Source organism: Triticum aestivum, chromosome 2B (assembly GCF_018294505.1).
Source record: "Triticum aestivum cultivar Chinese Spring chromosome 2B, IWGSC CS RefSeq v2.1, whole genome shotgun sequence".
Lineage (NCBI taxonomy): Eukaryota > Viridiplantae > Streptophyta > Magnoliopsida > Poales > Poaceae > Triticum > Triticum aestivum.
This window is the reverse complement of record NC_057798.1, coordinates 751445133-751461205: the sequence shown is the minus strand read 5'-3', so window position 1 is coordinate 751461205 and position 16073 is coordinate 751445133.

The window sequence follows — 16073 nt, the reverse complement described above, 5'->3', positions numbered from 1 at the left end:
AGTACATATTCCATCTCTATTGTAGCATGTTGTATAACTGAATCACCATTCTTCTATATAAGGCATGCAAGGGGAAGACGGCTCTGTTAGAATCTGAAGGGTTACAAACTAGGTCTTTGCAAAAGATCCAAACGCCAGGATATAATAAACCAAGTCCATTTTTCATAGATATTGCTACAGCACGGAGAAACCCAACTCCCACTGATAATAAGCAGATTCCAGTGGCCAAGGAACTAGTCCGCTCCAGTCCAGCAAAAGAATGTCAACTCCATTCTAAGAAGCGTGTGCGTATCCTCGCATCATGAATTTTATAGCATTCTGATCATATTTTCTACATGTTTCTTACCCATCTCTCTTTTAGAAAATAAGGTTAAACGATAGAAGACTTCCCCATTAGGATCGTATTCGAGGAAAATATCTTGCGGGAATTCTCTGTGCTCCAATGCTGATGGAAGTACCTGCTGTATATCACTATATTTTTACATCAACATGTATTTTGTTAATGGGCGTGAATCTAACCTTTATCTGATCTAAATTTAGTTGTAGCAAAATGTTAAAGGCGCCAATGTTGATTTTTGTAAGAAAAACTGCCTGGTAGTTTTGCATACTGAGCTGCATGAATGTACTATCTCATATCACGCACATTACTGAATTGTAGTGCTTCTCTGGTTGCCCATTCATTCATTGTGTCAATGTTGCTTTCGTACTACCTTACCTGGCTGATGATAGCTGTGCCATATTGTGTTAATTTGGTGTAGGCTACTTGCCCAATCGTTCATTGTGTCAATGTTGCTTTCCTATCATCTGACTTGGCCAATGATAGCAATGCTAGTGTATTAATTTTGTGTAGGCTGCTGAAGATAAGAAGACAAACTCTGAAAACAGCAAGGCAACCCCATTGTTTCTTTCCAGTAAATCTAGGCCAGGTAATATGGCAATAACTCATGATTAATCTGTTTGGTTCCCGTCCTAGTTTATGTTGATGCAGTGGTCGAGACACTCTCCACTATCAATAATACAAGCCTGCCAAAATCGCCATCTGAATCTGTTCAGTATCCTTTGTGTCGAATGCAACGGAATAAATGTATGTTTGTGAACCAATTAATGGCTGAAGCAATGATGGAAATGGTGGATGAATCAGAGGTGCAGAGTCGTGCGACACAACAACTGATCCATGTTTTCAGAGACAATGTAGCAAAGTAGAAAGAACTTGCCCACATGCTTATGGGCGTCATCTATGGTGAGGTTGCAGATTGTGACATTGTAGATGGTTAGGTTTTGCTCATTTATTTGCACTGGCATCAGTATTTGATTGCCCAGTGGATGTAATTTCCTAATATATGCTGGATGTGCAATGTTATTCCCTTTATGTCGTACCTTTGCGTGATCGGTTTTGGTTCTGTGCATAATTGCTCGTCTTAATGGGCTCAAATTATCTAATTTGGCCTAAAGACATGTACGAACTTTAGTGGGCCCATTAAGTTAATGGGCCATTACTAGGCTGAAAGTTAATTGTCGGCCCTCTTACCTCCCGGGTCATTAACAGGCCGACATCAAAGCAGGCACCAGGTGGCCCCAGTTTATTTCACGGGCCGTTAATAGGCCGTTAATAAGTTTGGGCTACATATGGTCCAACTATACTATAGGCCTTTAGCAGGCCGAAAGAGACAGCAGGCTTGTACTGGACCATGAAGACCATGGGCCGCTAAGAGGCCGAAAGTCAGGTCGTATTGTAAATTGCCCAACTGTGTTGTGGGCCTTTAGCAGGCCGAAAGAGAAACCGGCCTGGTATTGGACCATGAAGGGCCAAAACTAAGGTCCAACTACAAATGGCTCAACTCATTTATGGTCCGTTAACAGGCCGAAAGTCACACAGGGCCGGGAATTGGCCCAACACTTAAATGGGTCGCTAAAAGGCCAAAACTCAGGTCCGACTAAAAATGGCCCAACTGATTTATGGGCCGTCAACAGGCTGAAAGTGACACCGGGCCAGAAAATTGGCCCAACACTTAAATGGGCCGCTAAAAGGCCGAAACTTAGGTCCGACAACAAATGGCCCATCAGATTTATGGGCCGTCAACAGGCTGAAAGACACACTAGGCCGGAAACTAGCCCAACATTTAAATGGGTCGCTAAAAGGCCGAAAGATGTACATCCTAAAAATTGGCCCATCCATTAAACGGGCCATTAACAGGCCGAAATCTCATCGGGCCGATATTGAGCCCAGATATATAGCGGGCTGTTAACGGGCTCGAACTGACGATGGGCTGCAATGGTGTCAAATCTTTAACGGGCCGTTGACAGGCCGAATTGGCTCATCTCGTATGGGCCGTGGGCTTAAATGGACCTGACACAAGTAGGCCTTATATGGGCTGGCCTGCTAATTTTTACTGGGTCGGCCTTTTCACAGGAATGGGCCTCTGTTGGGCCGTGCCACGTGTCGACGTACCATAGGCGTCTTCCGTCCAATGAGTCGATGACATCTGTCCCAACGGTGAGCCGACACGTGTTTCCTCCAGCCAATGATGATTTTACATGTGGAAAATCCCCATTGGTCGGGGCTGTTAACAGGGTTATCGGATCCAAAACCCGACCCGATAGCTTAACGGCGTTTCGTTACGGTGGATGCCACGTGTCGGTCACCCTTGACGAAAGCACTTCTTTGATGCGCGATTTATCGTCATGGAAGTGGACACTTCCGTGATGATAATTTTGGTAATGTCATGGAACATTTCTACGACAGCACAGGTATGACTATCTTGATTCTGTCATAAATTTGTCATGGATGTACATGCATGACAAAAAATGCGACCTACTGTGACAAACACGTATCATCACGGAAGTGTATTTTTTTGTAATGTAACATCATCAAGAGTATATCCAATAGCAGCACGGTGCTTCTTCAGAGTTTTCAATAATTTCTCTTCTGCCTGCTTTGAATGGTTAGCACTAATAATAACATGATATATCTTCTTTTCATCAAGATAAGCATATTTAAGTGTATCAGGTAATGGTTTAAGCTCAAACACGGGATCATCCTTGGGTGGAGGAGGATCCCCTAAAATTACAACAGGCAAGTTGTGTTTCAAAATAGGTCCCCATTTAAAGAATACTTCATCGATTTCACTTCTTTCATTCATAAACATATCATTTTCATGGTCTAGCAAATATTGCTCTAAAGGATCATTAGGAGGCACGACAATAGAAGCAAGACAAATAACTTCATCTTTACTAGGCAATTCTTGTGTACAAAATTTAGCAAAGTTAAAACCATGAGACATATCCCCTAAACCAACAGTAAGAATATCCTTTTTGTAGTCTATCTTAGCATTAACAGTATTCAAGAAGGGTCTACCAAATATAACGGGACAAAAGTCATCTTGTGGGGAACCAAGAACAAGAAAATCAGTAGGATATTTAACTTTCCCACACAAGACTTCAACATCTCTAACAATCCAAAATGGTGAAATAGTATCTCTATTGGCAAGCTTAATTGTAACATCAATATCTTCTATCTCAGCAGGTGCAATATCATGCATAATTTCTTTATATAAGGAATAAGGCATTGCGCTCGCACTAGCACCCATATCACATAATCCATGATAGAAATGATCTCCTATTTTAACAGAAACAAAAGGCATGCCTACAACAGGTCTATGTTTATTTTTAGTATTGGGTCTAGCAATTCTAGCAGCTTCATCACATAAGTAAATAACATGCCCATCAATATTATCACCAAGAGATCTTTAACCATAGCAATACTAGGTTCAACTTTAATTTTCTCAGGGGGTGTAGGTGTTCTAGCATTACTCTTACGAACCACAGTTGAAGCTTTAGCATGATCCTTTATTCTAATAGGGAAAGGTGGTTTCTCAATATAAGCGGTAGGAACAATAGGATCAACATTATAAGTGATAGTCTTTTCTTCAACTTTAATAGGTTCAACTACTTTTAGTTCAATGGGAGAATGATATTTAAACTACTTCTCCTTAGGGAGATCAACATGAGTAGCAAATGATTCATAGAAAGAAGCTACTATCTCAGAGTCAAGTCCATATCTAGTGCTAAATTCACAAAAAGCATCAGTATCCGTAAAAGATTTAACACAATCAAACTTAGGTGTTATACCTAACTCCTTACCTTCTCGAGTTCCCAATCTTCAGAGTTGCTTTAATTCTTTCCAATAAATGACATTTGAATTCAATAGTCTCCATCATAAAAGAACCCGTACAAGAAGTATCGAGCATGGAGCGATTATTGAGAGAAAGACGAGCATAAAGTTTTTGAATAATAATTTCTCTTGAGAGCTCATGATTGGGGCATGATTATAACATTGACTTAAGCCTCCCCCAAGCTTGAGAGATACTTTCTCCTTCGCGAGGCCAAAAATTATATATATAATTACGATCACGATGAACCAGATGCATAGGATAAAACTTCTCATGAAATTCCAATTTTAATTGGTTGTAGTTCCATGATCAAATATCATCACATAGCCTAAACCATGTCCATTGCTTTCCCTTCAAAGATAAAGGGAAGACCATCTTATTGATAACATCCTTGGGCATACCTGCAAGCTTCAATAGTTGTGGCACCCCGGCTAAGAGCAACCGGTTTACCTTGCATTGCCAGACTAGAGATCAAGTCTTCTGGCAACACACAGCAACATGGTACAGAACAACCGCTTTATTGATGCGAGCAGATTACACAGGTCTGATATTACACCAAGATAAGAGGCCAAGCGGCACACACATTGCGGCTGGATAGTATGTACATTATTTAATGAACATGAAGGGGCCTCGATCATACGAACTACGCGGCAGCGGAAGAACGACGAAGTGGAACTCCATAGCACAGGGACACCGACGTGGACATGGCTTAGACGCGGGAAGCTCTCCGAGGCGAAACGACTTGCCTGAAAACTCGCATGACACGCCAGGTTAGTACATTGAATGTACTTGCAAGCTCACAACAAACATAAGTACAATGGCAAACAATATCATGACAATTATTCAGGTTAATGCAATGCAAGTAATGTTACTAATGTGGTGAAACCAACATGTGTACCGAGTCCGACGGACTCGCTTACCAGACGGGTTACCTCGTAACCAAACGGTGATCGTACCCAGATCACAACTGAAACAAGTCACTCATGATCAGCTCATGATCTCGAGACTCTTCATGATGTCATTGCCAACAACAGTTATTTAGTGTGCAAGATTAATTATAAAGTTTGATCCATGGTGTGACTTACTCCCGAGTTGTGCCCATAACTGAGGATGCGGCTATCGATAGATTTAATACACTCTGCAAAGGTAGTGCACTTTACCCACACCACGTAACTCAAGGCCTCATACTCCCATTCGGGTGGACCAATAACGACATTCCGATGAACCCCCCCCTTGTCATGATACTCTCCCGGCCACTCCGACAAACTCCCTCTCAGGGCTATGTCCTGGGTGGCCCCATGCCTACCAAAGGCACCAACGACCACCGTCGTGGCAAAACAGTCCCAAACGGGGACAAGGTAGCATAAAAACAAACATGCACACAAGGCTATGTCTGCTTACTGGGCCAGGGTATGGACGCCCATAACCTTGCCTCATTGGAGGCACCGGCGAGAGGCACAACAAAGGACCGAATCAAGACCTCCCACAAGGTAAATGTGGTCACACTGAGAAAAACCCGATTCAGTGGCACCATGACTTGATCAACGTTATATTCAAGTTGGACTATTAACATGTTTAACTTAAAAATTCATCTACCAAGTCATACGATGCCATGATCATGCAACTAATCGACATGCAAAGCATGCAATTCCCATGTACGGATCAAAATTATCAACATAACTTTCTTGCACTACTCATGATTAAACTATACTGGTTCTACCTCATTTTTATTATCATGCAATATTTTGATTAACTCATAATTTATATGAAAATATTACTTAATAAAAAGAACTATCAATATTTATCATAGAAATATAACCAAGGAATTTTTTGTTCTACTAGACCAAACTAGTCCATGCATTCAATGAGTAACTTAAACAAACATTTCAAGCATGACAAAGTAACTAGCAAGCAACCTTATTTATTTAACAAATTTTTAAATGCATATAAGAACTCATGTTTAAGTAGAAAAAATCATAGATATTGAAATGACACCATCCAAATGCTGGTGTGGCTTGCCTTAGTGCAGAGGAGGGTCACACTCCTCCTGGTTATTTTCAAGGCAAGTAGCTCCTTCTGAAAATATTTAAAAACCACTAAAAAAATATCTTAAACCAATCTGAAAATCACCAGAAATTCGAGACAACAACGAAAATTCCACATTTTGGTGTGCTCCTAGAGCTTTCTGAAACAAACATAATGCAAAAAGAATCAACTCATTTAGACTGATGGGCTAGGAGTTATCACTGGTCAAAGTTGTGGTCAAATATGTGAATTTAAATTGAATTAAATAGAAAATCTGGGGGGGGGGGGTTGACGTCGATGGCGTAAAGACAGAATACGCCTCCACCCGTACCACTTCGGGTGCGAGTGGAGAGGCTAACACTCGGCCCCACTGGTCAGGATTGAGAGGGGGAGAGAGGAAACAGAGCGCGGCGGCGCTCCACCGGAGCTTACGCCGGTGATGAGTGGATCTTGGGCAAAACCAGAGGGATAGAAGTGGAGAGGGGGTCGCGGCGAACCTGCCCGTACTCGTGGCTTGCTGGGGGATGGCCGGAGTTGCTCGCAATCAAGCTCGCAAGCGGCGGTGGTAGACGGGGCTTGTCAGAGAGGAAGAAGGTGACGACGAGAGGTGACTCCAGGGGCTCAGCTGCATCCAGGAGACACCAGAGGATCCCTAACGATGCGCCTGAGAGGTTGATTGAGCTCGAGAGGCTCTAGAGCAGGGTGGTTGGGCTGCGGGGATCACAGGCGATCTCTGGTCAAGGTTGACGGCCGGAGGTATGCCCGACCAGGCTACGGCTCTTCTACGTGGTCGTGGTGGTTGTGAGGTGCGGTGTGGGGCTTCGAAGCGGAGGGAGTTGCTCTATATATAGTCGGAGTGAGAGGGGGGTATGTGGAACTGCCAGAGTTCTCTGGAGACTTGCGAACGGTGACGAAACGCACCAGTGAGAGGGGGCAAGGGCTCAATGTGTAGGCGGAAGCTGTCCACGCTCGTAGACGAGCATATCAGCTAGTGGAGAAAAAGAGAAGGGAACGAGCACACTGTGGCTTTTGGCCATGACGTGCCCATGCTTGCTGCGGCGTCTCTAGTGTCGGCGAGCGCCAGGGAGGGGTCAAAGGTGATGAGTCGAGGCTGGTGGCGCGACGCGGCAGTCGTCGGCGAGCTCTGACTCGAGCACGCACCGAACAGAGGCGTTGGCGCGACGCAGAGCGCATTGAGCACATGCCAGACCCCGTGTCTACACGCGGTCACCGCCCTGGCATGGTCAAAATGGCACCCACGATCGGCCAAACCTTGTGTGGGCTAAAGTCCATGCAGTGATAGGTCTAGGGAAGCTGAGAACTCATCGCCAGGCTGACCAGATGTGACTCAACCATCTTGGCAAGTTTCTGGACAGAAACTTGGCTACTAAGTTTGGATAGCATCTAGATGGCCATTAGGGCTGATCTCCTGGGGTTAAGGGTTACTTAGGAGGGTGAAGAGGCTCAAGAAAAATTAGGGCCAAAGGATCAAGGAAAAATACACTTGCTATACAATTTGCATTTTTGACCAGAAGAGAAATTATTTTCTGTAGCAAAAACATTACAAAAATTCATGCAATACTTTTGCTTGGGGAGGTGAGCCATGGTTCAAATAATATTCAGGAATTATTTCAGAATTTTGGGAGCAATAAAAATGAGGGTTGCTTTGGAGCATTGGTTTCTGAAATGAGTTTCAGAAGAGAAAATGAATATTTTTCTTTTATGAAAAATAATCATTTGACCATTTTGGGGATTTTTCAGAGAAATAAGATTGAATGAGAAGTAGATAGGTCACTTGGGTGAAAGTCAAGGGCATGCCCAAGTAATAAGTCCATTTGAATTGATTCCAAAACCCAAATCCAAGGCAAAGGCAAAAGCATGTCCGGAAAAAGAGAGAAGGCAAAATCCAGGCTGTCACAAACCTCCCCCATTTAGGATGAATCTCGTCCTCGAGATTCGGTTGCTTGGGGAAACAATTCTGGGTAGGCATTCCTTGAAAATTCCTCTCATTCCCAGGTTGCCTCTTCCTTGGTGTGATGCTCCCACTGAACCTTGAAAACCCTTATCACTTTGCTGCGAGTATCCCTTTCTGTCTCATCCAATATTCTTATTGGCTTTTCCTCATACGTCAAATCCTTAGCCAGTTCTATTTCTACCATATCAGTCCTTTTATCTGGTGTGAGATACATCTCCTTAGCTGTGAGACATGAAACACATTGTGTACCTTTGATAGTTCGGGTGGCAATTCCAACTCATAGGCAACTGTTCCGACTCTGGCCATGACTGGAAACAGACCGATGTATCTAGGTGCCAATTTTCCTTGAGTCTGAAACCTCTTAACTCCTTTCATAGGGGTGACTCGGAGATATACGTGTTCTCCAGGTTCAAAGCTGATCTGACGTTGTTTGGCGTCATAATAACTCTTCTGTCGAGATTTGGCAAACTGCAGTCTCTCTCGGATTTCCTTGACTTGCTTCTGAGATTCGATCATCAAATCAATCCCGAAAATACGGCTGTCTCCGGTATGAGACCAGTTCAGTGGAGTACGGCACTTACGACCATGCAGAGCTTCATAGGGTGACATCTTTAAGCTGGTCTGGAAACTGCTGTTGCAGAAAAACTCGGTGTATGGCAGACAGTCTTCCCACTTGGATCCTTGGGCCAATGCACATGCCCCGAGCATATCTTCGAGTATTTGGTTTACTCGCTCAGTTTGTCCATCTATCTGGGGATGATAAGTCTTGTTGTATTTTAGAGTAGTCCCCAAGGCTTGATGTAGTCGGGATCAAAATGCTAAAGTGAAGAGAGATCCTCTATCCGAAGTGATAGTCTTTGGTACTCCATGGAGACTGACAATTCGGGACACAAACAATTGGGCAAATTGATCGACACGGTAGGTGGTCCGGATGCAAAGGAAATGTTCCACCTTTGTTAAGTTTTCCACTATGACCCATATTGCGTCATTACCTCGGTGAGTCCTTGGTAAACCGGTGATGAAATCCATGCAGACATCTTTCCATTTCCATTGTGATACGGGTAAAGGTTGAAGATGTCCGGCAGGTTTTTAGTGTTCCGCCTTTACCTTGTTGCATATATCACAACCAGCCACAAAGTAAGCGATGTCATTCTTCATTCTATTCCACCAGAATACCTGATGCAGGTCTTCGTACATTTTAGTGCCAGCTGGGTGAATTGAGTACGGCGATTCATGTGCTTCTGCCAATATCTTCTTCCTCAGACCTTCTTGGCCGGGTACGCAAATCCTTCCTCGGAACCTTAGCGTACCTTGCTGATTTCTAGAGAAATCCAGTGTCTGTCCCTCTTGCATACGCTTGGCATATAATTGCAATGATTTGTCACCTACTTGAGCACTGTGAATTTCTTCTTCGAGGGTAGGAGCAACTTCCAATATGCTGGCAAGACTGGCATCCACGATTACCAAATTGCTGAGTGATTTCTTTGTAAAGCTCAGGATGCAAAGAGTCCATTGGAGCATTCAGGTTGGCTGGTTTGCGGCTGAGGGCGTCATCAACCACATTAGCTTTGCCCGGGTGATAATTTATAATGAGGTCGTAATCCTTAACCAACTCGAGCCATCTTTGCTGACGAAGGTTCATATCAGGCTGAGTGAGTATATACTTGAGACTCTTGTGGTCGGTAAATATCTGGCACCTCTTTCCAATAAGATAGTGTCTCCAAATCTTCAAAGCGTGCACGACCATAGCCAATTCCAAATCATGAGTGGGATAATTTCCCTCATGTGGCCGTAGTTGTCGGGATGCATAAGCCACAACCTTGCCATCTTGCATAAGTACGCATCCAAGCCCTTTTCTGGAGGCGTCACAGTAGACATCAAAACTGCGGTAGATGTTGGTAAGAGTCAATACTGGTGCTGACGCCAGTCTGATTTTTAGCTCATTGAAACTCCGTTCGCAGTCCTCAGTCTGTTCAAACTTCTTATCCTTCTTAAGGAGCTTAGTCATTGGCTTGGCAATCTTGGAGAATCCTTCAATAAAACAACGATAATATCCGGCTAGTCCAAGGAAATTTCGAATTTCTGAGACTATCGTGGGTGCGGACCAATCAAGCACATCTTTCACCCTGCTTGGATCCATGGCTATTACTTATGCCGAGAGAACATGCCCTAAAAATCCAACTTTCTTGACCCAAAACTCACATTTGCTGAACTTGGCGTAAAGCTGGTGATCGCGGAGCCTCTGCAAAACTGCTCGGAGGTGGTCCTTGTGTTCGTCTTTGCTTTTTGAGAAAATGAGGATGTCATCGATGAACACCACCACAAATTTGTCCAAGAAGTCCATAAACACCTTATTCATCATATGCATAAAGAAGGTGGGGGTGTTGGTGAGGCCGAATGACAAAACGGTATACTCATAGGGACCATACCCAGTGGTGAACACCGTCTTGGGAATATCTTCCTTCTTGATTTTGAGTTGATGATATCCGGTCCTCAAATCAATTTTGGAGAATAATTTGGCCCCAGTGACTTGATCAAAAAAATCATCAATCCTTGGTAGTGGATACTTATTTTTGATGGTGAAATCATTCAGCTGTCGGTAGTCTACGCACATCCGAAGACTGCCATCCTTTTTATCCACGAATATCGCGGGTGATCCCCACGGTGAAGAGCTTGGACGGATGTCTCCTTTCTTCAGCATCTCATCCAGCTGTTTCTTTAATTCCACGAATTTTGATGAAGGCATCCGATAATATTTCTTGTGTATCGGTGTGGTTCCAGGCACCAAGTCAATTGCAAATTCCAGTTCTCTGTCTGGCGGCATTCCTGGTAATTCCTCTGGAAATACATCGGGATACTCACTGACCACCGGAATCAATTCCACCTCTTCAGCCACGGGTGTGAAAACCATATCCTTCTTGGGTATGCTTTTGCGGGCATAAAAACTTGCGGTGCGACCCTGTTGATTTGCCATGGTAACTTCTCTGGTCGCATAGTTGATGCATACTTGGTATTGGGTCAACCAATTCATTCCCAGAATAATATCCAATTTGTCAGAATTAATGATTATCAGAGACGTTGGAAACTTGACTCCCTTGATATCAATTTCTAGGTTACGCCAGACCAGATTGCTTCTGAGCAAGGATCTCGGGGATTGTACCAGCATATGTTTACTCAAAATCGAGCAAGGAAATTTGTTTTGGGTAGCAAAACTCCGCGAAATAAAAGAGTGGGAAGCCCCGGAGTCAAATAAAATTATGGCAGGTATGTTATTAACAGGAAACATACCAATGACAACTTCTGGGTCCTCTTGGGCTTCATTGGCGGAGATATGATGGATTTGCCCTTGGATAGCACTTGAGCCGGAATATGGCTACAAATAGTTGACTTGCGGACGGAATGGAGTTGTTGGCTTGACGTTCTTGGGGCATTGTCTGGTGTAATGTCCGGTTTGCCCACAACTGAAACAAGAATTGTTGCACTAACAATCTTCATGTACCGGGCTGGTCACGACGTTCTTGACTTGAGTGGTGGTCTTATTGACATTTTGCTGCGAGTTGGGTTTGTACTCAACCTGAGTCTATTGCCATGTACGAGCCTTCTGCACGGGTTGCATATCCTTCTTAGGCTTGAATTTGCGCTCGTCGTCATTATTAGCTGGCTGTTGTCGTGCATGAGGTTGTGTTCCCTGTTTGCGATCAGAGCCTTGTTCACCAGAGTTTGGAAGTCTAGAAAATCAAACATACTGAGAGTGCACCTGAGATGCTGATTCAATCCTCCAAGAAATCTGTCGATCTTTCGTTCTTCGGTTGTCACATCATAGAGAGAATAGTGGGCCAAATGGTTGAATTTATTCAGTCACTTGCTGACTGACATGCTTCCCTGAGTGAGAGATAGGAATTCCTGCTGCTTGATTTTCATAATTCCGGAGGGAATATGATACTGGTGGAAATGATCCTTGAATTTAGTCCAAGTAATTTCCTCGTCCGTGCAGCTCCTTCAAGACAATGTGTGGCAAAAGGAACCTTGTCTCCTTCAGTGCGAGCAATTTCCAGTTTCTTCTCAATAGTCCTTGACCAGTCATCATCATCCAATGGATCAATAACTTGACTGAAACTGGGAGGCTTGGTTTGCTGAAAATCTGACAGCCTGGTGTAATGACTATTCTGATGTCCATTCTGCCCAACCAAAACATGCACACTTTTCAGTAGTTCCGTCAGATCATTGTTCCTTCTTTCTTCAAACATTCGCAAAATTTTCTTAGTGGAAGGTGGATGTGGCGGTGGAGGTGGCTGGTACGGCTCGGGGAATGTCCTGCCTGTCTTGCAGAGTGACGAACAGGGACATCCTCACAAGCTTGGCTACTGCTACCTCCCTGAGTCATCCTATTATCTATTTTCCCAATACAAAGCAACCGCGATGAGAAATATCCAAAAATGGGATGAAAGCCAGTGACAAAACCAGAAGAAAACAGCGAAAGAAACCAAGGCGAATAAAAAGAGTTCCAACATAATTTTACATAGACTCAACATGAAAATAAACATTATGACAGGGTCACTACCCTCATACATGAAACTAAGCATCATAACATGTGAGACTACATCCATACATCATACTCACGACGAAAGTGATTGTCGGTGTCAAAACTGGCGGATCTCGGGTAGGGGGTCCCGAACTGTGCATCTAGGCGGATGGTAACAGGAGACAAGGGACACGATGTTTTTACCCAGGTTCGGGCCCTCTCGATGGAGGTAAAACCCTACTCCTGCTTGATTAATATTGATGATATGGGTAGTACAAGAGTTGTTCTACCACGAGATCAGAGAGGCTAAACCCTAGAAGCTAGCCTATGGTATGATTGTTGTTCCTCCTATGGACTAAAACCCTCCGGTTTATATAGACACCGGAGAGGGCTAGGGTTACACAGAGTCGGTTACAATGGGTGGAGATCTACATATCGTATCGCCAAGCTTGCCTTCCACGCCAAGTGAAGTCCTATCCAGACACGGGACGAAGTCTTCAATCTTGTATCTTCATAGTCCAGGAGTCCGGCCAAAGGTCATAGTCCGTCCATCTGGACACCATCCAATCTAGGACTCCCTCGGTAGCCCCCGAACCAGGCTTCAATGACGATGAGTCCGGCGCACAGATTTGTCTTCGGCATTGCAAGGCGGGTTCTTCTCCAAATCCCATATACCTATCGAATAGTGTCCGGCTTCTGATGAATGTCACGCTCCTCGTCTTCTGCGCCCAATAATGGCCATTTTCCACGTGTCAAAAGAATGTGAAAAGACAGGGGTTCTTTTTCATTTACCCCCTTAGCTATGCAAAGGGGCCGCCTATAAAAAAGATGGGGATTTTAGATCCGAAATAACATCATCTTCCCTCCGCGAGCATCCATTGGAGCGCATTCCACAAAGATCCATTCTACCATGGCCAGTCAATGCACCTCCTCCTCTCGCCCCTCCAGCCCTCGGCCCGGAGATTGGGAGAGGTGTTCCGTCCCGCACAGCGAGCTAGTAGCGCTTCAAACCAAGGGGCTCCTCCCCCCGGCGTACATGGTCCCAGTTCGAGCCGGGCTTGCTACCTATAGTGGCGGAGAACAGGCGGAGAGCGTCCCCAATCCCTCCAAAGGAGAGCGGGTATGCTTTGTCCTTTATTTGATAAGAGGGCTCGGATTTCCAATTCATCCGTTTCTTCGGGGGTTACTGGAGTTCTATGGCCTCCAGCTACACCACCTCACGCCTGCCTCCATACTGCATATTGCGGGCTTCGTGGCCCTTTGCAAACTGTTTTTGGGCATCGAGCCCCATTTCACGCTATGGAAGAGGTTATTATTCCTCGTGCCCTGCTCTGAGGAGGGGTCGATTTATCAAGTGGGCGGAGCCGAACTATGGCACGTCGCCATGACGGAATATCTATCCGGAACCCCAAAGAAGGCGTCCGAGGACTGGCCTTCCGAATGGTTTTATATAGACGACGTCCCTCTGCTGGACCCTGTACGGATCGGCCTCCCTGAGTTCAATAATGCCCCCATAAAGAAACGACTGAGCTAGCATCCACGGAGCCCTCAGAGGGAAACTCACAAGGACGTCCTTTACCTGATGAGCCAGATAAGGTTGTTAGCTCATTCCGGACTGACCATGATCAAAGTCATGGCCACATGCATTACGCGAGGGGTGCAGCCGCTTCAGTATAGAGGCACCCCATGTGGGATTTCAACAGGGAGGACGACGCCACCCACTGCGGCCGCAAGGGGCCGGATTCGGCTGCCACTCTAACAAAGATCTTATCCGCTTTGTACAAGAGAGAAGAGGAGGAATTCCTCTGTGTCAACCCACGGGGCGGATTCTCTATGTACAATCCTCCAAGCCGGGTAAGGGAACACTTTCACTTGTCTATCCGTTTTCAAATTCCCATAGTTAAGTACTTAGTCTAGCAATTTTAACGCAGGAGCTTCGCCAGACTGTAAAGGAGATAAACAGCCCTCCTCCACAACCCGAGGACCCGGAACGGTCCCTTGACCCGGACTCCCAAGAGGACCCGGACTTATGCATGGAGCTGATTGATGGGGTGTTTCATCAAATGAGTAAGGATAACAACTTAGTGGCCATTACGGCCGATTATCCTGGACTACTTCCAGCCTCAAAGGTAACCGAGACCGAAGTCCCGGTACTTTCAAGATGATCCATCCATGCTTATTTTTTATCGCCATATACCAATGGCGTTTTTTGCAGGGGAAATCCTTGAGGCGGAGGGCCGAGCCTGTGGTTGCTAGCCAACAAGGGCCATTGAGGCCCAGCGGGCTAAAAAGAAGTGCGGACTGGATCGAGACGCCGGCGCAATGGTACGGCGTGCAACTTTAATGCCCAGGGTTTATGCCTTAAAGGCATACTAACTTTCATGCTCTCTTCAGGAAGAAGAGCACCCGCCGGACTATATCCACCGGCCAGGCTTCAAGGCTGGGTCCGGAAGTGGAGGCGAACACGGGGCGCGCACCGGACGCTCCTCCGACAGAGGACATGGTCGGGCTATCTGCCACCAATTCAGAGGTGGAGAGTGCCATGAACCACAGGCGTCGCTGGACTATTCTTCATGACACATGTTTTTCCCAAGAGGCGTTGGACGCCTTTAATATGGGAGATGCGTACCTCCGTGCCGCTCAAAATGATCTAGCCAGAGCCACGGAGCAGTATGTAAAAGACATACGGGTGAGTAAATCTGATGGTTATATATGTCAGTAGCCCCCGAGACTTGAAACAGTTAAATAACTGATTTAAGGATCATTTGTTATGCAAGATCTTACAAAAAAGAATACACAATTGTCCCAGGAGCTGGAAGAGTGCAAGGCCCAACTTGAGGCTGCGCTAGCCGCTTCAGAGAATGCCAAGGGGACCCCCTCAGGTAATATATGCTTCGAAAGAAAAGTATGTTGTGAAGCGCGACATGTGTGCAATTCTGACAATAACAGTGCAGATGGGGCCGGAGTGGATCTGGACAAGCAACAACTCTTGCGCTAGTTAAAGGCCGGCGAGAGCGTGCTTATGAGGGTGAGGCAAGAGAAGAAAAAGCTTCAAGATGCCAATACCCAGCTGGGCGAGGAACTAAACACTACTAGGAAAAGGGCTATAGATGGAAATGGCACTAATGGCGCACCAGACATGTGGTGCGCCATTAGTATATACTAATGGCGCACCACCTTCTGATGCGCCATTAGTGTTGAAACTACTAATGGCGCACCCTGCCTACGGTGCGCCATTAGTACCAAATTTTTTTTTTGAACTAGTGCGCCTGTGTCCAAACATACTAATGGCGCACCGTGTGTGTGGTGCGCCATTACTAGTTAAACTAGTAATGGCGCACCATGCCACGGTGCGCCATTAGTAACCTTGGCCACCACTTCC